The sequence below is a fragment of the Thunnus maccoyii genome, chromosome 3 (genome assembly GCF_910596095.1).
Source record: "Thunnus maccoyii chromosome 3, fThuMac1.1, whole genome shotgun sequence".
NCBI classification, from domain to species: domain Eukaryota; kingdom Metazoa; phylum Chordata; class Actinopteri; order Scombriformes; family Scombridae; genus Thunnus; species Thunnus maccoyii.
This window is the reverse complement of record NC_056535.1, coordinates 11849926-11873460: the sequence shown is the minus strand read 5'-3', so window position 1 is coordinate 11873460 and position 23535 is coordinate 11849926. Positions and strand designations below refer to the sequence as shown.

The 23535-nt window shown below is 41.1% G+C and overlaps 1 long non-coding RNA gene across 1 annotated transcript; it reads right to left on the bottom strand.

The window, feature by feature from the left end:
• Nucleotides 1–9585: 9585 nt before the first annotated feature.
• LOC121894294 lies at nucleotides 9586–18661 on the bottom strand. Its single transcript, XR_006095515.1, has 3 exons — nucleotides 18281–18661; nucleotides 11699–11755; nucleotides 9586–11565 (listed from the first exon to the last, which is right to left on the bottom strand). It is a non-coding gene; the product is annotated as an uncharacterized LOC121894294 (long non-coding RNA).
• Nucleotides 18662–23535: the final 4874 nt, after the last annotated feature.

Below are 23535 nucleotides of genomic sequence, written 5' to 3'. Positions count from 1 at the left end.
CTTATTCAATATCTCTGATGATTATCTTTGTTGAAGTTTAGGGCCATGACCAGGAGCCTCAGTCCTTTTAAGCACAACTGGATCTCGGTTTATGTTTTCTGTGTCATAGTGTAACAGTTGTGTAATTGGTTTTGTTTCCAACAGATGGTTGTTCACTGTTACTGTGAACTATTACAAACTCTGGAATGATTGTTTGGAGACATGCAGATTTAGTTACAATTTATTGTATTTAGTCCAGCAGAGTTCAGATGTTTTACAGGAAGGCATGCTTTCAGAGTTATGATTGCACCGACCAGGTGATGACAATCAAACTCAGACAGCATCACTGAATAACTTTTATATAACCACACTTCATTCAGTCTAACATCTATCATGCCATTCAGCTCACTTGGCCTGAAATTCTTCGAAATAGAAGTTGGACGTAGCTTAGCAAGTACAGAGTAATGACCCAGAAAATTTCAGTAGTGTTTTGATTTTTGCTTGACTTGCTAATTATATCAACAGTATTTTTACTCAATGGCACACAATGGAAAGAAAATGAATAGAGTTTTAAAATAGACTTAAACTTTTTTACTTTAACTTATCATTATGAAGCAAATGTTGGTTGCATAGTGGGTCATGGGTATAGAATAATGACACCACTGGCATTTAGATTGGTTCCCTATAAGCCTCACTTTCACTATGCAGTTCTGTCTGCCACCAGCTATGATCTCCCGTGAAAATGAAGGCTGGATTTATAGCACAAAGGAAGTGCGACAACCATTGCGCAACCAAAACAGAAAGAGGACAGTGCTTTTGTTTTCCCTGGTAGCTATTGGTAGCCATATCAAACAATTTGTTTGGTGGCTGACCTTTTCTTATTGTCTTATTGCTATATGGTAAATTCGGAATATTGCACAGGCAAATCTGTCTTCCCTTTAGCTACCATAGCTAACGGGAAGAAAGCCCCCTAGAAATCAGTTAGCTAAGCTACCAGCCCTACAGCCACAGAATACTGGATCGCTATCCAGTCAGGCTGGCTGTCAGGCTGATGTAATTGTTTATGTGAAAATCAACAAACAGAAAATATGTTATCACAGTCTCCGTTGCGAACTTTCTTTCATTTTTTAAAAACATAAACATGCTACCAACCCAGTTCACTTTTCTCAACACATACTAAAGAATTTCCATCTGCTTTCATGTCTCCATTATGGACTAAATGAATGAACGAAGTCATGCTTTTTCTCCTAATGTTTTCTTCTAATGTTACTCCCCCCTCCACCTGTCGCCAACCCCTGCTGTGGTTACTTGTTTGTGCGAAGCAATAACGTCACTCAAACTATGTTATTACTATGCATATCATTACAATAGCTTTTGCCTGTTCCCAAATTCAGTATAAAACTGTGACAATTTCAATGTACCTATTCAGTGTACATGCTTCTTTCTCCTCTCTTATTTCCAAAGTGGTGTTGATCATTTCTTCACGGAGCTATGCTCTGAGGAAAACGGAAAGCAATCCGGTTGTCTTTGCTGTTAAAATTGTCTGTTTTCACTTTAATGTTATAATCCATAAGAATTCAGTTCTTGTTGATTTGATGACACCCTCAGTTACCATTGTTACAGCAAGACAGTTTAAAACTACAGTACCCAGAATTCTGAGGGCAGCCACTTTGTCAGAAATACAACAGAAGTTGTTATAGTTATAGTGCAGCCAAACAAACTTGTGTTGTTTTTCTAAAAAAAAAAGTAAATAATCTGCCTTTTTTTATCATGTCATGAGCAACAGTGATTTGATTTCATACTTTGCACAGCGCAATCATTTTCCACACAACAGCAGGATACATTAAGTGGAGTTGGTTAACTTACTGAGAAGTTGGAGGTATGTAGCCTGTCACCTGCTCGCTGTGGCTGCTCCTTCTTGTTCCATTACTCTCTTGCAAACATTAAAAATGATCTGCTGAAAAAAAACATACCAAAAATTATTTGTTTGGTAGATGGATTTTTGATGAATGATCACTGTCAGCGCTGACCTGATTCACAATAAAAGCAACCCTGTGTTTCACCAATTGAAGACTTTTAATTTGAACTAGCACTAGTAGAGAATGTTGGGTTTGCATTAGCAGTAACTTAATACAGCTCTTATACGACTATAGCAGAGTGGACAGTAAACAGTGAGGATGATATCAATGTGATACAATTGCAAATAGTAACTTTGGATTACATGCATGCATTGTTTCCTGTGAATCCCTTGTGCATGTGAAAGCAATTTGAATCCCACATGGGAATTGCGGACCCCGCTACTAACAATGAAAACTACTAATAAAGAGGTAATTAGTGAATGTAAATGTACACATTGAATGGCTATTGCTCAAAGAGCTCAAATCAAAGAACTACTTTCCAAAACATACATACACAAACTTGTATAAATGTATATGCAGCGATTCATTATGAGCTGGGGTTGCGTAGTTAATTATAGTTGCATCAGGCCACAATGGCAAGGCGTGCTCCTCGCTGTGTGGTGGAGCCACAGAGGCTGCACAAACATCTCCTCAGAGGCCCTACTCCTTGTTTAATGAAACATCGCAGGGGCCCAGTGAATGCACACAGAGAGGCACAGCACAATCTGATGGACAGTGTCACCAGGGCCATGCCAATTATGTTTTCAGCAAAAGCCCACCAACCCCTCTCCCTCCTTCATCTACAGCCCCCCACACCTCCTCCTCCCTGCCCAGACATAGAATAACAGGACAGAGATATGATTACTAATCTGCCCCCCCCCCCTCCAAGCCAAACACTAAAAATGTTGGGATTTGTTTGTTCAGTCATCAAGAAGTGTTTCAAACTGAAGTGGGGGTCTGGGGGGATGATGGTGTAATGAGAGTTTGCAGCTTCAGATGTTTGTTTTTGTTCTGATTGGATTGCGTGAGGCTTGATGTGTCTCCGAGTGCTCACTGGGCTCATTATGGGTTTAGCAATCTACTTTTAATGGCAGCAATTTGTTGGGTATACCAGGATTGGTGTCATGGACTGAATAGAAACTCACAAAGACACACCTAGTTCTGGACCCATGTATTGTAATACAGTAATCATGTTTGCTGACTTAGTGATGTACTGTATGTCATGTCTGTTGTTTGGGGAGAAATCACTACAGGAGCATCTGAAGATCCGTCTTCTACCTTGTGTTTCTGCTCGCAGCCACAGATATTAACTTCCTCTTCTCTCTTCCTCTGATTGTCTCCATTGAGGTGTGTCTGCTGCTTATTCCTCCTGGCTGAGGATGTGATTAAGCACTCTTCTTATGGATCTATTCAACTTTCTGGTAAAGGTATTACATCCACCTGACAAGGAGGGATGAATTATCCATTTGTCAAATTCTGTAATTGTGTAGGAGTTAGACATCACATATGTAACTGAACACATTGCAAGAGACAGGGGAATAGAAGAGAATGGAGGGAAGGCTCCCACTTCAGCAGGTACAGAAGGAGGCTTTGAAGGTGATTTAGTTTCTGGTTTGAATGTGAATATAATCAGAAGAATAGGTACCACAGGTTATTGTGTTGCCAGAATCCTTCTCTCTGTCAGCTAGACCTCCAGGATTCAGTCCTAATTGTTTCCTGAAATCATTGACAGCACTGGCACTTTCAAGTAAAGTATAATCAAAAAGCTAAATTGTGTATTTTATTCATTTGTTATATTGATATTTAACCATAAAAGTATATAAAATGTGAAAGAAGAGGAACCCAGTTTAGAAAATACTTCTTTTTTTCATTTATTTTTATTTGGGGATAGTATGGATAAAACAAACAAGATGTAACGTGTTAATTTGTGAGCTTTGGAGGTGCTGGTAGGGGAATTTTTTTTTTTTTTATGGTTTTACCTTTTTTATACCATTCCTCCTGTTTCCACTCTATTTACTATACAGGTAAAGTGGTGTTGATCTTCTCATCTTGCTGCAAGAAAGCAAATAAATGTATATCCCAAAAATGTTGAAATTCTTTTAAACGGTACTTGCACTTGTGGGTAAAGTGGCTGAAAATTTAAGTTGTGTATTTTATTAATTTATTCCATAAATATATAAGCATACAATAATGAAAAAATATGCAAGGCATTTAGGTGTGGGGCATGGCCTTCAAAGAGGAATTCTGCTTGGCAAATATTTGTACTTTTTGATACTTACTTATTCAAAATTTAAGCTTCAGAGATCAGACTATACTATTTGACCTCAGTGTTTAAACTTCAAAGTTGCACTGGCTTTTTTTCCTGCTAACCATATGTACCAAATTCACCATGAAAGTGCGCTTGTGCCTGTCTTTATTCTCTTGTGCTATGCAGCAGGAGACCCACTCAACCAACAATGGCGGATAAACCTACATGTATACAAAGGCAAAAAGGCCTGTAAATGAACAGCGGAAGAGCTCAGAGTGGGAGATGCGGTCATGTCTTTATTTTTGCGTAACAGGATTAGTGAGCCCTTGAAAGGGGACAGCATGCAAAGTGACACGATTACGGGTGGTGTCAGTTTCACTTTACAGTTTGAAGAGTTCTCGTTCTCCCTTACAGGCAGGCAGCTCAGTGGAGCTCTGCCCCGGAGATGAGATCGCCTCAGCCGTTCATGAACCCTTCAGGCGTGGCTTTTCGTCAGGCTATTTGAGGCTGACACGAGGGCCTCTTCCACTCCTCCACCCCCTGCAGCACACAGCTCATTGGGCATAAGAAACACAATTAAATTCAGCTAAAGCAAGACCACTGACTGCTCGGCTGTAGTCTAATAGGCTTAAGAGGGGAAAATAAATCTAATTGCGTGTTATTGGTCTGAAGTTAATCCCCCATGGTTTGACACTAGAGTGAGTTTTGGCGGGTGCATGAGGCGTGCTTTGTGGTTCAGGAGCAGCTCAAGATCAACTCAGTGAGAAGAGTTTCAAAGGTTTTGGCGGTAACAAAGCCAAGAGAATGCACTTGACTCCTGACAGGTCCTGAAAACCCCTAAAACGCTTCTTAAGTGGCCTGTAAGTCTTATCAAGTGCACACTCTTGGGTGAAGAGATCGCCCTGAGAGAGTCCGCACCAGCGAAATGATGATTTCAGGACCACAGTGCAGAGCGATATAAGGTTTCAGTTTCTTGTGTAGTTTCATTTGGGGTGAGGGGATTATGAAAGCTTGACAATGTTCCAGTGACTGCAGGCATAGGAGGTAAAAGGTGCTGTTGTGAATTAATTGTTTCATTACACAGTTTTGAGACACATTAGATGGGATTAATATAAAATTACTTTGTCCGCCAATGACACCGGATCTGATTTCTAAGGGCTACGTTAAACGAACCAAAGTGATATAAAACACTTAACTTGCTGTTTGGTTTCTGAAATGGTTTCCAGTCCTGAAGCAATTCTGTGAACAGATTGTATTTTTCTCCAGTCCCACCATAATTGGAGCCTCACTTTTGCCCTTTTGTACATATTATTAAGTTGTTAAAACTATCAAGTCAGAGGTTGGGCATTTAACCGCATAGCCACACGCATTGTTAATCCTTTCTCTGTTATTTCAACTCGACAAGATTTGGCCTCTCTCAAGGTTTTTCTCCAAGTGTACAATACCTTTCAGCTGTGCATATGGTCAGATGTGCTGGTGCAAGATGACTAAATGGCTCATGGTGTAAATAGGACCCAGACGATTGAGCTCCAAAGTGGATGGAAACAGTTTTCTAACTTATTTACTTTGGAACAATCAGGAAAACCACCTATTTACTTCCAAGACCCTCTTCTTTGGAAGATACAAGTCTGCCTTTAATTTAGTGAGCAATTCAACAACTCACTTTTCAGAATGAGTACTAATAGTTCTCCCTTGGACAGCAGCGCAGCGGCATGTGAGATTTGCTGCGTCGTGGCGGCCTCTGTTGCTGCAAGCACCCAACTCACAGACAAGTCAGTAACCGTAACCTCAGACGACACTGCAGTCGGCTCTTTGCACGAAGGCCTTCACTTCTTACACCCTGCTGTTTAGACACCAGATGGCCACTGAAACTCCAACTGGACCCAACGGTCCTCTCAACTTACCAACGGTGGGTCGGCAAGCCTGAGTGGTGGTTTGTGGTCACTTCCAACATGGATCTTGGCTAAAGGCTGGTGTGCAAAGACATAGAACTCTATCTAATTAATGTCTTAAACCTCCAAAAATGTTTTAATTGTTTAAGTGAAAGAAAGAGAACAAATCACAGCATGCTAATTAAGTAATACTGATTTCTTAGTTAGCACAAAGGTAACTCAGGCCAGACAGATTGACATAAAGAGGTAATTTTTATTTTTTCAAGGGAAAAAAAATAATGATAGTCCTTATTCGTCACTGTTATAGTATCAGGTTGTGATTATGTTGTGGTTACTGTGGCACAAGCCAAAAGCACATTTGTAATCCAGAGTCTTCAATTTGTGTTTAATTTGTAATCCTATACAACTATTGATAGCTTGAAAAATGTTGTTTCGCAAAAGATGGAGATTTAAAAGCAGTTAAGGCTGTTTTTGGATCAGCAAGAAAAGGCTAAATTTATTGCATATCAGCATATTAGTGTGTCCACATTCTGTTTTTTTGACTTATTGTCCAAAAGATTATTCCACATTCTGGCACTGTCATATTGTAACTTCATGTTGATATTTTATCCATAGTTTGCATGTTTGCACACAACATGGCGATATCAAATCCAATATTCTGCAGAGGCAGAAGCAGCTACAGTTTATAGAGTCATTATTAACTGCTTAAGATACTCAAACTCCCTCACAATCATTACATACAGATGAATAAATGCTTATCTTGTTGAATGGGAGTTGGCAGTCGGTAATTAGTACAATCAGTCATATTGTTTTAAAGGGAAGAATCTCCTTGGAAGTATTGCTGAGTCTTTGATCACAGCCTGATCACCTGTCCACTTATCTGGACTGTGATACACATGAGGCCTCTGTTTAGTGTTTAGATAGCGTCCTTTGTTAGCCGTGTGGGTTCTTCCTTTGTGTGGTCAAGCATGCAGCAGATGAGCCTTGAAGAGAGAGTGGCTGGACTTCTGTGGTGAATTTGCTGAACATCAGTGAAACCTGAAGAGCACATCAGGATTTTCCTAACACTGATAAAACCCAGATTTAGTGCTGCTCATAAAACACAAGGCAAATTGTGCGCTCATAGCTATCTACTGCAGGACCTGGTAATAGGGTCCACTAAATTTCCATCTCAAATACCACTGCCAACTGAGGTGGATTTTTTACCCTTTCAACTCTGTGGGTGGGTGGACATTTAGGTCTTTATTATTCTTCCAAAAAGTGAAAACAATCATGAGTTGTTTTTTTTTAAATTAATTTCTGATTTTTGACATGCTTTCTGTTTCTCCTATATCCTATAATCTATCAGATTTAGTTGGTCTATATGTGTCCAACGTTTAGCAGAGATCCACATTATCTGTATTTAAAATAATGTTACATATATAGGCTTTAATATAATCAGTATGCACATGCATACTTCAAGACCAAAATCTGCAAGCTAAGGGGTAATACGTGTTATCATTGGATTAGCTGGTTCATAAGCCTCCTTTCCGCTCTCATAGGTCTGGAAGAAAAGTCCTTTCACACGCAATTGAACCCAAAGTTCATATCCTTACGCATCACACCAGTTATCTCAATATCCGGTTTTATTGAGCTTTTAAACTTGAGGAGTTTGGCTAACTCTGAATCCAAACTCACTAAAGAAGTATTACTAAAATTTGAAAATTACTAAAAAGTTTGTCTGTTTACTGTATACCCTGGATGTTCAGTGTGGCAGACAGGTTAAAAAAAAGACAATTTAAATAAATGTAATAAAATAATAAAATGCGCCTTTTCTATCCTTATTGTCTTTTTATTTCTGTCTGTTTAAAAATGTTTGATTTTTTACACTAATTACCCCCATCTGAAAAATAATTTTATCTGCAGGTATTTTTTTTTTTTATCCCAACAACAGCACATTTCTAATAGACATCTGTTCTTGCGCAGTCTAACACCATCATTTCTTAACCGCAGTGCAACAGTAGCTCAGCACTGATGGTGTGGAAACCAATGTGGCAACAGAATCAGCCTGGGGCTCAATTTATGGCTCACTGAAAGCACGAGAGAACAGACAGCTGCATTTCCTGCAATTCCATATGAAGCCCCAAACTAAGTTAATTATGATAATTACAACTTTCATCAATTCACAGTCACATCATTTGGACTCCCTTTTTGTTTTTTTTTACTTTATGTTCAAGACAGATTTTTTCCTCAGTCCCCCTTTTTTCCTCTCTGGCTCGCTGTTTGTTTCCCTCTCTCTCTTTCTTGTTTCACAAAAATAAGCTGAAACAAGAAGTAATCAAGCGGGTAACTGCAGCCATGTTCTTTTGAACAATAATGATTACAGTGCTTTGTCATGACCCTTGAAAATGGCCTGCAGTAAAAAGTAAAGTGGAGGAGGAAGCAGAAAAATTCCAACAGGGAATTTTACATGCACATGTATATATATCAGTTTATATTTAAGTCTTTCTGTGCATGAAGGACAGAAACAGAACTACAGAGAGAAAAAGAAAGTGAGTGAGAGAGAGCAGGAACCTCCTCTGGTATCTAAATGATTACAATGAGTCCCTTTCAAGCCGTAGCGCCCATTGCTGTGACTTGATATGATTTTTATCAGATGCTGAAATGCTACATTACCAAGTGGGCAGTAAATTATGTCTAAACCAATTACAGTGGGACCCTGTGCGGCCCGACGGCCTCAGAGGGCCAAGTGGGAGGGGATGAGGGAGGATTGGGGGGGGGGGAGGGTGCAGGAATGAGAGAAGGATATGATAGGGTGGGATTTGGGGGGTGAGGGGCTGGAGTTTGTCTTGATTAGTGGAGTCTGGGGGCGCATGAGAGTCTGGCGATAAGGCCACTTGCAGGGAGTGTGTGTGTGTGTGTGTGTGTGTGTGTGTGTGTGTGTGTGTGTGTGTGAGAGAGAGAGAGAGAGAGAGAGAATTGCAGAAGAAATGCATATAAACAAAGGTAGGCATGTGTGTACATGTTTCCTTCTGTGTGTGTGTGTGTGTGTGTGTGTGTGTGCGGTTAGGCGTAGATTTATGTGTGCATTTAGGGAAGGTGTGTGTCTGTCAAAGGTCAGAGAAATCAAAGAGGAGAGTCATGGGAAAATGTGTTTCAAAGCTGCCCCCAATAAATGAGAAAGCAATAAATTAGCCCTGGTTACCTAATGCTTGTTGAATGAAACTGCTGAAATGGTTTCATATCTCTGGCCAGCAAATCAGTGCATATTCCCTTTTTTATTGTCAATAAAATGTATCCAAAATATATCAAGAAAAAAGATTTTGTTATCAGAGCGTTATGATACTTTAAAAAAAAAACATCAACCAGACTCTTTTACTTGATGGAACATAATGTTTGTCCTATGATTTCCGCAACATCCCCACAGTAATATCTTGTGAAACTAAAAACTGGTGGTTAAAAGTAATTGTACAACATTTAGACTTTTTTTCCATGCCAAACCAGCTCACTGTTTTGACAATTTAAGCACTCTGAGTTCATGCAATACCTCTGAGCTCTGAGGGGAAAAGTTGTGTGCATGTATGAGTGTGTGCACCTTATCCTGTCCATCTCCCCTAATTTGTTTATTCCCATCCTTTTTATAAACACCATTAGAGGGCAAATAGGTGATCATAAAGTGGAACGGCTCTCCCTCCCATCAACTCAAGACAATTAAGATAAAGTGAAGAGATTTGGTCAGAACATCTTTATTGGCCTCCGCCGCTTTGTAGACAAATGGAATAACTTTCCCTTGTCTCTTTTGTGCAGCGGATTCTGCTGAACTGTGCAATGTGGCTCACTGATTTATCTATCGACTGGGTTATGTTGTCATACAGGGAACTATCAAAATCTCTTTCGGAGCAAAGAAATGTGGCAACAATAAAAACAAGATCAATGGCAACATTTTTATGCACAAAATTTAAGTGCAGAAGTTATAACGAGCAATAAATAATCATCAGAAACCTGCAAATCAACTCCTGCAGCATCCACACTGTAGTGCTTGTGACTGATATAATACATTTTACCCTTCGTGCTTTTATCCCTGTTTATACATTTTTTCTATTTGTGCACTTCAGTTATTCCACTAAAATGCTATTGGTCTGTCATGTGTAATTACAGGTTCTGTATATGATGAAGTCCAGTTTCCAGTTGACCCTGTCACTGGTAGGGGATATTAAAAAAGAAAAGAAAAATGATAATCTTTGTTGTTTAAAACCACCTGAGCTGTAATAGAGAGGAAAAGTCTTTAATCCCACGGCCAAAATTTGCCTCTTTTCTATTTATGTGTCAATTTTCATTGTCAAAAAGCAGGCTTTAAAACTGAAATGAAAATCCCCTTTCTTTGTAATGTTTATTCTGCCTTTTCCCATATCCGCTCCCGCTCCGTCTGTAGCCTCCCACCCCTATTCACCATATTCCCGGATGCGAGCGGCTTGGAGCCAGCGATAGACTGCAGATGAAAGGGGAGAAAGAGGGGGAAGATGGTAATGAAGCAGAGGGAAGAGACAAGAGGTCCCTGCGGGGATTCGGATGCCTCGCGGGACTTGTTTCGCTGTCAGACCACGCTGGCCCCCACGTCCACAGCTCCCTGTGGAGAAGATGTGTCAGAGGATGTTCTGGGTCAGCCATGGGAAGAGACCATGTCTGGACAGATAACGGCTTTCTGCCAAATTACCACTGATGCTTTTGATGTTGGGGAGTGTAAATAAAAAGAAAATTAGCTTGAACTGTGGACTAGAGACTGCTGAAATTGCCTGAATCAGGGTTAGAAGTCTGAGTTGCTCTGATCCCTATGTACATATAACTGAACAGACATGCTCACACACAAACACGTTTTTTTGCAAAGACAGAATAAGGAAATGAAACATTCATGTGTTAGTTAAACAACAACTAGAATATTTCAAATACATCCTCAAAACTCGTCAGACCTTTTTCAACGCTGTTAGTCTGACAGCTTCCATGAGTGGCAGGCGGCACCATGCTACGTCATCCTGTGTGCTGCTCTGCTTTTGCTCAACAATTTACCACTTTAAAAGGCCCAATGGCCAATCTGCAGACAATCGTCCCCTGTAACACTATCTGGGCCCTGCTGATAAAATGCAGATGTGGCTCCTCTCAATGTGAATTTGTGACCCATTAAGTAGAGCCCCTCCTTTTTCCTCACCACTCCATCCCTCCTCTTGGCAGAGACTGCAGACCGCCTTTTCACATGCATTCCCCAAAAGCAGGTATGTGGATAGTATCAGACTAACGAGTCACAATGGTGAATTTGTTCAACAAGGAGCACCGCATTACTTAAATCCAAGCGTGGCTCTCCCTCTCTTTGAGATCTGTGGACTAGATTGGCGCAGTCTCCCCAGCGTCTCGTTTAGGGACGAACAAAAGGTGAATTCAAGCGCTCCCTTTGAGGTTCACGAGACCTGACTCTAGTCTATTGATGTCAAGTCTCCCCTCAGTCTCCCCCAATGTCTCCATTGGTCAGCCATCATCGTTGTGTCTTGGGACAACCTTTGTAACAGTTTGGGTGTACCTGGGTTATAAGTGCAATGAAAAAATTAACAATGAATTGTCGTAGAATGACTCACATTAACATGTACAAACCAGAGTCAAGTTTGACTGACTGAACATGTGCTAACTTTCCCACAATTATCCACCATTATTACCTTGATCCTGGCCACCTTCTGCTCCATGCTTGACAGTGTATGCTGTGTTTGTTTGTCCTGGAACGACAGAGTATTTTAATTGCAGGGCAATTTAGAGCCAACAATTAAACAAGATTTTCAAGGTTATGAGCCCCATGTTGTTGCCAATTTGTAGAGCCAAGAAATCTACGTCGGAAATAGATTGCAATGCCTTTCATAACATAGTCATTATAAAATACCTAATGATGCGGTTGAGCAAAAAATAGATATACCTAGATTGGCATCTTAGTTAAGCATATGAATACAGCGATTTCATGTTTTGGGAGCATGTAATGATTGTAGCCTTTCAATTAAATTTAAAATCTTCTCAATTTGTAATACTGACAGGAATAATTGACCGCAATTATTGCCAAACTTTTGTTTCTGATGGCTTTTCAACAGTTGCAAACAAACCTGAGACCTTCTAATGACACAACACTTTCTATAACCACATGTTCAGACCAAAAGCAGCCCTGGATTAAAACATCACAAGGAGCTGTGTTGAAAGGGGCGTGTTGTTTCAGGTACCAATGAGATAATAAAGTATGATCCAAAAAGGCTTTTTAAAGCAATAGATCCATGAATCTGAAGGCTTATCAGATTCCAAAACAGTGAAAAGCTCTTTACAAGTCTATAAGGAAGGATTTACATCCCTGGAAAGTTATCACAGCGACAAACATTTTCCTTTATTGCAATGATCATCAAGTAAACAGTGGAATTAGTCCATTCACATTACAAAGTAATCTACCAATAATGTGTCCTTGCATTATGTTTGATTGGCCATTGCCAACTTTTTTGCTGGTGGACTGCATTTTCTTCACAGCCTCATTGAAAATGAATAAGAAGGCTGCATTTTTCACGCAGTGCTGTTGTCTGTCTGAACATGGCCTAAAGCCGGGCTCAGTCTACAGGAGTTTCGGGCCAATTTATCCCTGATTCACCCCTCCCAACAATTCTGGTCTGGGACCTTGGTCGGTACCAATGTTTGGCCCAGATTATCTGGTAATGTGAGGGGTTTACAGATCCAATTTTAAACCTCCAGAACAGACTCATTGGGGGCTCCCCGATCATTTCAAACATGTTTGATATTTAGGATTTAAAATCTGGATAATTACATCACTACTTTCCGAGTGGGACCACAATAGCCAATGAGAGAGACAAGTTTACAAGGAGATGAAAGTGAATGAGAGGACTTTTGAAATGGCAACCATGAACAAACAATAACAAGCTGTGCGTTGGACAGCTGAAATGGAGGAAAGGCTTGACGATATGTGACAAGAACATGACTGTCTATAAAATGTGTCTTCTAAGACATATCATAAGCGTACGGACAAAGAGGAGAGCTTTACTAAACAAAGTTGTTGCGTGTCAGTCTCCATTTTGTTTACATCTGTTTCCCCACGAGACCATGTGAGATAACATGATGTGGTGCATTGCTCCCTCTGGCACAATAATCTTAATAATATCTTGTAGTGTGTGATGCGCCATTATTTTCAAATCTTGTAGTGTGTGCATATTTGAGATTAGAGAGAACATCTATAAAGTTTCTCCTTATTTTTCTCCGCATCCATTATTGCTTGAGACCCCCTCCCCTGACAACTTTCTGAAGTCAGACTTGTGGGCGCAGTCCAACAATTTTTGTAACTTTCCTAAACCAACAATTTAACGAGCCCCCTATCCTGATTTGTACGAAACAGCAGACTTTTCAGCCACTTTTAAGAAAGGCCATTAGGGACTGGTTTACACAGTTTTGCCTCTAGGCATGAATCAACAACCTAGTTCTTTTTAAGCATACTGAAACCTTAATGCATTCGGGGCTGCACTTTTGTCCAAAAAGATAATGGTACCCTAATGAATATGAGTACCTGGATTACCTGTGTTTTTCCTTAAGGTCATGGGTTGCTTAGCAGCAGCAGTGAGGCAGAGTTCATGAGTGCTCTGTGTCCTACTCTACCTAAATAAAATCAGTTCCATTTAAGTGAAATGATTATTGCAAAGTCACATATATGCACACCTAACACTAGTAGAGGTACGGTTATCACGTTAGAGATGCTATGAGTTGCTTGTTATATCCATAAGTAGTAAATTGTATTTCATGACTTCCATGTAATTCCAGTAAATTTTGTTTTGACCACCCTGACCGCTTCTGATTTGAAAGCAGCCAAATAACAGTGTCTCGAACTGTTTATACTGACCTCATTGTTCAATTTGTAAAGATCCCCCCTCATCTGTGGCTTGGCCCAGTAGTGCCTCTGGCTATGCTTTTACATACTCTGTGATCTAGCTCATTGCACCACTTCACTGTGAATAGAGTGAGTTAAAGTCAAAGCCCTGGGTAACAGAGGAGAGCATTATGGATGAGCAGCCTGTGAAAAAAGGCCCATTGAAAAAAGGCCTGTGACAGTTTAATTGGTCGAATTAGTCACGATATTCAAATCGTGTCTGTTGACCAGCCAATGACTGAAGTGTGTACTACTGTAGGCTGGGCCAACCACAAAAGTTGGTCCAAATTGCAAACGAGACACATTAGGCTTTCCCTTCCTGCCAGCAAACCAAAGTCCAGTGGCACAGCACTTTTGCCAGTGCAGCTCCTTGAAAAAGCTTCATTGCTACTTTCTGGCTACATGGAAAACATTGAGAACTCCTTTATAATATCTGTCAGCTCCCCCAGTCTCCAACATAAACAGGTGTTCCACCCAAACCAGTGTATTTACTTATGTCAAGGCTGTGCTTACATATACAGACACTCAACACACTTTTAACATTCTCCTCAATGCTACAGTCGAGCGGCACTTGGCATCAGTGTCTGCGGCCGGTTACACTGTTTCAAGAAGACAAATTAAAGCTATATAATTTGCCCACTGAAAGACTCGCTCTGTATCGCAGGTGTCAGGGCCCAAAGCAGGCGTTAACTCCCTCCAGCCCCCCAAACTCACACACGCATACACATACGGTGAGTTCACACTAACATGTATGTAAGACAGCTACAAAAAATATCTCAAGCAGTCACTTAAGTCCCCATAGCATGGTTAACGTGGTTGTAAAACATGCTGGCCTGCACGCGGCTCCAGCTTGTAATAACTGGTGATGACAGTAATATGAGTTTTTGTGTGTATGTGCGAGTAGATGATGTGTGCGATTGTAAAAAAACACATATAAACGTGTCGGTGCAAAGAGAAAGATGGAGAGTTGGATTGTAGGGGATTAGTCGATTTGTATATTTAAAGGAATGGTTTAAAAGTTTGGGAAATACAGTTATTTGCTTTCTTTTTGAGAATGAGGGAAAATAAAATCTATAAACCTCATCATATGTCTGTGCTTTAAACTGATTTTTTGGCCACTCTGGGTCAAAGAAAACAAACTATACTAAAGTAGTACTGAGATATTATCACCTTTTAAGTTGATATAGCAAACAGTTGCCCATTTACACATCCAGCAGATAGGGAGCAACATTAGCAACCTATTTTGGACTCCACCAACTCTGAGGGAAATATCTGCCTCTTTACCTAAATGCACTACTGTGTTCACCATGTCTGTCTCCTGTTTGGTGCTGTCTAGTGGGTTTATCAAAAGTTTTGCTGAAAACAGCAAAGCAGAACCAAAACAGTAAAGTTGTGGGCCAGAAATAAACAATGAGTTGAAAGATGCTATAAAGCTTCGTAGAGCTGAGGGAAAAGCAGAGCCAGGTGATACTCCTCTGTGGGCTCATCATTATGAGCTACATCTTTTACATACAAGTAGTCATGTGATCCATTATTGATATAAAACATATTGTTTATAGCCACTAAGTAGAGCGCTGGAGTAGGGACATGGTTAGTATAGATTTGCATTAAGACAGCTGGCCTGTCTCTGTCCAAAGTGGAAAAAGCTGAATACGCATTGTATATTGTCTGTTTAATTCATACATAAACAGAAATGTTTATGTCCATTTGTGATTTTTGGAGGAGTTACGTGCTGTAAATATTTCTTGGTCAACAGCAATAGGACGTTCTGACTGTGGCCAGCATTCTAAAGTCAGGTTTGGGACACCTGGCTACACTGACCATATCTGTGTTGTAGTCAGCTTTACAGTTTTTACAGGTGCCAGACAACATGCTCTGACTCCAGCTCATGCATGTTTTTAGGCAACTGGATACTGTCTTCCAAGATGGCGGCCCATTCATTCCAATGAAAGTTTTTCACAGGGCACATACCCAGAAAAAGGTTTGTCAGGCTTCCTTAGACTTATGCGTTCTTGGGCCCATAGAGTATTCTCATTAGAGTCCTTCTCTGGCTGAGCCGGGTGACTTCCTGCCAGTTTTCCACACGTGAATGGCACAAAACAACTTACTTTTGTAGCTTTCCAAGACTTCTTAATTTGACTAATTCTTAGTATTTATGATACTCAGAAAAGTTAATACTTTGCTGTTTCTTTTTTAATGATGGGAAGTGTATGGGAAAACATTAATTTGGGCGTGTGGGCGCCACAAAACCTGCAATTCCAACTGTGGCTGCTACACCAAAACTGCCCCAGTGTTGCTCCACAAACGTGAGATTGAGACCGATCTTCTCACCTCACTCTCAGAAAGCAAAGTAGTGCTTTGCTCAAAAATTTGAACTAGTCCTTAAAAAAAGCTTGGAAAAGAAAAGGATCTAGCACACGGGGAAGAGGAGAAGATGAGAAAGAGAAAAAGGGGAGGAAAGCGATAGAGCACATCAGAATGCCTGAAGTAATAATCCTTATGAGACACAAAGGCGTGCGCTCCCCGGTGTTCGTATGTGTGATAATGTGGCTTGGCCTTCAGCCACTTCCAACAGTTAAAGAAAGCACTCGAAAAGAGAACAGAGGCTGTCCCTTCCACTTACCTCCCCCCACCTCTCTCTCTGACTCTCTCTATATAAATGCTTGGCAGTTTTACGCATGGCTGGGAGCAATTTCCCACAATGTGTAAATTAGTCAATCTCCCAAGTCAGTAAAGTGGCCTTTGATGGGGAGGACATTAATGAAGTGTACCATTAGGCCTCACATTTGTATTCTTAGGGGCTCTCCAAGCTTTTGATGTCGCGGGGCCCCATGGCTGATTATCCACATGCCAGCGCTGCATGCCTCTGTTACTTAGATGGGAGGGAGGGAGGGGAAGAGAGAGAAAGCCAAAGATGCTGGATGTTTAATGTTCTTTCTCTTCTTTCGATGCCCTGCTGGACTGTCCACGCTGTCCTGCTGGCCATTTGAAATTGGCAGGAGAAAGAAAGAGAGAAGGGAAGGAGAGGAGAGAGGCTGAGTGGTCCAAAAAGTGCAGACTAGGAGCTGGACTTCTCCCTGACACTTCAAAGCGCTGTCTGGAGTAAATTGCTGTGGACCGCTTCATTCAGAGTATAAGGGCTTTCCCTTCGTGGATGACAGTTGCATGGTGACAAAGTTCAATTGGCACTGGTAGGAGTGAAGGGGGGGCCTAGATCAAAGCGGGACCATTGTAATGGTTTTGTTCCGTGGAAAATCGCTTTTTGTCCCTGGCCTTTTCAAGCCAACTCCTGGCTCCAGTCAGAGTAAATGGGATTTTTAACTCCCTTGTGTGGGTGGAAGGGCGAGGGGAGGTGGAGGAGCAGAGGGAGGGGAGATTCTTAGCCTCGGGGTAAGGAACTCAAGACCCCCCCCTCCTGCTCCTCCTTTAACCCCCCCTCCCCAACCCCTCTCTCCGCCCTCTGACAATGCAAGGCCAACTATGTTGATGTTATTGGGCCTTTCATCTGAACTCGGCATCATAATCTTCACAGAGAAAGTTTAGCAGAGCATTTGTGCAATTACGTTTATTGTAATTACCAGAATGGGACGCGGCAATGACTTACGTCCTTGTTTCCCTGATGGAGGGCTTAAAATGTTCTCTGTTGTGCTCTCATCTGCGCTTGCACACTCACACACAAACAAAATTTCTGTCTTTATATTTGCCTTCTTCTTTCCCTCTCATTCACAGCTTCACACATGATGACTCATTCTGGTCTGATCTGGGAAATAAAGCTGAACCTTAGGTGACTGATCTAAGCCGATTATGGACAAATAAACAATCAGCATCTATCTCTGAGCCCTCATCTTCTCCTCTCAAGTCTCAGTCGTCAGCTTGCTTCGATTCAGTAAGGAACACATCAAAACTGTGACATGGGTAATTGGGAAGTTTTTTATTTATCCAATAAGAAAACTCCAAGCGGATATTGTCCTCTAAAGGCCAGTTCAGATCAATGATTCGCAACGAGACTGGATGCAACTTGCAAAAGAATCCCAAGATATCTGATGGTAAATGTTCTAAAACTGAGCTGTTCACATCAAAGCAACACACACAGACACAGAGGACTGTTTCCATGGCAACGACGCACTGGCATACCCCGCTACTTCTGTGTTGATACATTGAATTAAGTGGATTAGCTGGATTTCTGTTTGTATTTGATAGCCTACAAGCTACATTACCATCAATGAATAGATTAAATGTTACCACCATTTAGCTGGTGATCGGTGTTTTGTTTGTTAACGTTAGCTAACTTAACTCACAACATTAGCTTACCGTGAATGAAAATGAACAAGACGTAACTTACCACACACCCAGGATGCTTGCAATCAAAGAAAGGGTGTTTTTTTTGTTTAATATTTTGGAGTACCTTTTTTTTTTTTAGGTACAATCGTAAAATGAATGCTGTTCTTCAAAAAGTTGGATGAGCTGGTCTTCCCTCCCCTCTGTACAGAAATCCGCCATGTTTCCAGCATTGTCCTCTGCTGTGTCCTGATTGGCTGAAGATAAATAGCTATGTCATTATGTTCTAAAACTGCACTTGGCGATTTGACAAGGTAAGTCTTTTGAGACCCCAGGCAACGGCTTCAGACGCTCTGCAACTAACCAGTTCACACTGCTGCAATTTTCTCTGCAACATTCTAAAACCGTTTTGTCTCATTGCAAATCATTGATGTGAACTTGGCTTAAAAAGACCTGACACATTCTACACAGCTGTGATGACAAAGGTCAACATTTCCTCGTACAGTAAACATGATTTACTTATCATTCAAAACTTGATATGAGATATATTACTCTATATTACTATCTAATTTTCTCTAATTTGGTTTATTCATCAATTTTTAATGCTTGCTTTCTAATTTTGCATCAAATCTGCATATTCCATCACAGTAAAGTCACAGTAGAGTTCTGACTGACTATAGACTGAGTACTGAAAAGTGTGTGTGTCTGTATGCCTCCACACACACAAGGTATGAGGATATTTTAGTAGCCAAATGCGTCAGACAGAGCTTGAGCTCGGTCTGTGTGATTGACTGTATGAGCTGCTGGCCAAATGTCTCCGTTTTTTCCCTTGAGCTTGGGGAGAAAAGTGTTATTTCTTCAAAAGCCCCATTTGAGAAACCCCGCAAGCCTGTAATTGCTAGGGAAAAGGCCGGACAACCTGCCAAGCCAAACACTTGAGAGGGAATTTGAAATATTGTAAACAGTAGAGTAACCCACTCACTGTCGAGACCGAGACCAGGGGGAGAGGAGATGTGGGGGTGTTGGATGGCTGGAGGTGGATGAAACATGGAGTGTGCGAAAGAGAAATGCTCTCAGATTTATAAGCATCAACGATGACAACAGCTCAACATCTCCTTTGAAGCTCCACCAGAAGAGGTCTCTCCATTAAATCAAAAAAGACCCGGTGAAGGAATTCTTCTTTTCCTACCAACAAACTCCAGATGAAGATGTTTGAAGATCATGCCTTGTGCTAAACCTGCCACAACATTTTATCCCTAGATTGAAGTTGTCAATTCAGCACCGCCTATCCCTCCACAGTCTTGAACAGTGAATGTAGTTTATGATCACCAGTAACCTCCATTATGTGTTGACACAATATTTTTCTTGTGCTGTCAAATAAAAGCGGGGGATTATTATTCTAGCGCGACCCCATTTTCCCGTCTTAATGACCCGAGCTATGCTCTCCTGGAGTAGGAACCATTAAAAGAAAACCCAGTTTGGGTTCAGTGCAACTCGGCAGTTCTGTGGGCTTATTTTTCCCCCCTGCTTTCCTCACTCGCTTTTTTTTTTCAGCCTCCCCTTGAAAAACCAAAATCCCCCGACACCAATTAGAAGGAAAAAACGGAAATCTTCGACCAAACATGACATTTACAGGCTAGAACTCAAGACTTTTAACAACTCCCCCCACCCTTTCTCTCAGACACATATTAGGCAAGAGCTCACGTGCACACAGGCAGGATTATGCAAACACACTCATACATTAATTTGTTGTTATTCTCAAGCTATATCAAAATGCCAAATCAGATCATTTGAAAGTTCAGTTTTATTGTTTGATTGAAAGAGTTTTTAATATGTCAGTAAACGTTGCAGTGCTTTGAACCTTAATGAACCCATAGCAGCACCTCATATTTTTTTTCTCTCCGGCTCAGCAAATTAATTCTCCTTTCATTCATTTCATCTCATGTCAGACTGCCACCCTCCACGTCGATCTGTGTCAGTCTCCACAAAATTGCACCTACATGTGTCTGTGTGCATGTGTTTTAACCAGACTGGACCACAGCATTAATTAAGATGGAAACACATCATTAACTTAGATCCCCCCCCCCTTCCCCTCCCTTCCGTCTCCTCCCCAACCCAGCACTACAGAGCATACACAAAAACAGTTGAGTAATTACTGATAATTAAATCAATTAAAGGCAGTCTCTGCCTTGCCAGCTCTGGATGGCGGCAGCCGTGTCAGGGCGCTCCAAATATTTGAACAGCAGAATCCAAATACGTTTCGTCTCTGCAAGCTGTTTTCCCTTCAGAGCAAATCATGCGCCAACCTTGCTTTGACAGCAGCAGTCAGCGTGGCCATGTGGGCAGTGCCAACAGGGCCCTGATGAGCTTCAACATTAATGACGAGGTGATTAGTCAGCTTTTCCTTCCTGCGGAAGAGGGTCTGCAATTTCATCCCAATCATAGTTTGCTTCGAAAGGTTTTTGGATGACTGTAGAAAAAAAAAATTGCGGGGGCAATTAAATTGTTTTTACTCTTTTTTTTCACCCAGATTACTATCTGGTGCTCTTGGAGTCATGGTTGACAGAAAAGAGATAAAATGGACCATTTACTGCCTCCTTTGGGGGTGGGCTCGGGCAGGGAGAGGGAGCCGCTGCAGGCCTGGGGAACAGGATGCTCTGCTTCTCCTTTCCAATGCTTGTAAGGGTCAAAATGTAACTGCTGACTCTATTTACTGAGAATTTTCTCTTGAATTTGCATTTTTGTCCTCGTAGCCAAGGCAGATTCAAATACAAACTTTCTCAGTAATAAAAACCTTGGGAAGACTACACTCCCTTTCTTTGGTGTTGTCTTTAATTGCTATTTATATTAAAAACTGGTTTTATTGGAGTATAGCGATGCAGTGATTTATGTTTCAACATGAGCTGCAACAAGTCATGTGAAGTCAAATCATTTTCTGTGGACTGTGGTGCCAGTGAAAGTAGTCTTCTACTCCTCCTCCAGGTTTTGTGTGGCATTATTAGCTGTGTCTGATGTGGAGCAGTGGGGTAGGGAGGGAGAGTTTATCAGATGCAGATTTGGTGGGTAAAGGCAGCCACAGTGGGGAGTGGCCACCAATGTCTCTGTGTGGTTTTGATAAAGATATTTATGCTCTTCCAGCGTTTATGGGTCTGGGCCATTGTGGCAATGCCTACTTAGACCTGCCGCCACCTCTGTCTCGACAAGCTGGGAGGGAGACGGATATCATTAACAGTTCCCTTTCCTCTTACCCCACCTCTTCCACTTTATCACCCCCATCATGCCAAGCTGCATGGGACCAAGCATTGATAGACTAGTGGCACAGTGACTTGTCGCATACAGTGACCTAACTGATAAAGCATTTACCATGAGCTGGTAAAGATGTGACAGCTGCAGAGAGGATTTCCCCAGGGAGTCTCAGTTGGACCACTGGCTTTTGTAAGGTTATCAGATCAAACACAGACATCAATATCAGGGTTAATCATAAAGGCCTCATAGGTAACAATATACTGTAAGGGAAGTATTAAAAGGCTACTCCAGTGTTTTAGTATTCCATCTCCATAAAGTTGGAGACTTGCAAGAAACAGATTTTAAAAAAGTGGAATGATAAAATCGATCTAGTAGAGGGAGGCTGAGGTATCCAGATTTGTAGTCCCTATGGGTCAAGTTTTAAAAATGATGGATTATACAGTTCCAAAAATGTAACTTAATGGAGTCTTTTGTTAGCCTATCCCTCAAATAAGTCTACACCTGATGAAGATTGTGTAGACTGAAACGTCATAAATGAACAGTTATCAGCAGTATAAACCAGAGGGTGTGCAGGATTTTTTTTCCCCATTTACCGGCCATGTCTTTCACACTCCATGCACCCTTCTATAGGCTTTCTATTAATATGTTTGTCACCTTACTCAAAATAATCCTGATGGCATCATCAGAGTTTCCTCCAGAGTCACAAAAAACAATGAACAACTGTCCTCACAGGCTAAGACCTTATGACGATCCAATTGAACTGCAGGTGTAAAATCACAACCCTTCAAAAAGGAAAAATGAAAGAAGTGCCACCTCAGGTCTTGTACACCTCTTTTCTGTGGATACAGAAAACAATAGAAAGGCCGTATTGAAAAATGAAATCTGTAAGTTGACAAAACCGTCTTATTATCATCCTGTTGAAAGAAAGTGATAAACTGCAATTTTTAAAAACACATTTTCGAAAATGTCTGTAATCATGAACAAAATTTCCCAAAACGTTAGAAATATACTAGATTTATTGTTACCAGTTCAATTCAGAAGTCTGACAATCCTAACTACTGTATTTTTAAAAACACTACAGATATGAAAGAAAAATGTCAGAATCAAACATCTCTGAACACTGGATCCTTCCTCAGCGGAAGCTGCTCCCACTGCAGACTGACATTTGTTGCAGATAGTCCACAGAGGCTTCAGTCGGAAGAGCGAGGGCGCAGAGGGCAGGAGGGGGAAGCAGTGCGCCGCTGCGCTTGTCCCCCCTGGCTTATTGAATTACCTAAATGAGCAGAGGAGACCAGGCTGGGGCTCTTAGTCGTTTGAAGTTTACAAATCATCCTGACTGCTCTGGGGCTGGGGGGGATGTCGCGAGGGAGGCAGCGGGCGGGGGGTGTCTTTTGATGCCTTAAATAAAAACATCAGGGAAACAAACAAACAAGGGGGAAAGAGGGGATAAAGATGAAGATGGTGAAGAGATGGTAAGGAAACACCATGTTACCCATGGCAACTTGGGAATGGTGATGGTTGAGAAACCACTTCCTGTGTATGATGGGAAAATTGCATAAGTTCACTGTTGGTGTCTGGACAGATTGAGCACTGTGTGTATGTGTGTGTGTGTTTGTGAAAATACAGGGTAAGCAAGTACGTAAGTTAACTCTTGTTGCTGCTCCATGTGCAGGCAAATTGAGTATGAGTTTGTACCATTTGGAATTTCAATGTAAAGAAGAATCAGTTTCACAGAAAAGACTTTTGCTTTGTCTTTTTCTACAAAACACTCAAAAAGCTCAATTTCATTCCTGTGAGAATCCAACTGGAGAAACTGAGATCACCATAATAATCTCACATGAAACATTTTTAAAATGCTGGTATCAGTTCAAAATAAAATTGAGAAATTATGTATAATATCATTTGTCTCTGTGATTACAAATTTAGTATTTTGAAATAAATGTGCAACTTTCAAGTGGATTTTGCCTCCCAACAACAGAGACCACTATTTGATTCTTCTGAAGACCAATCAATAATTGATTGTGTATGGATATGATGGAGAAAAGATAGCATGTTGTTAGTACAATCAGGGGC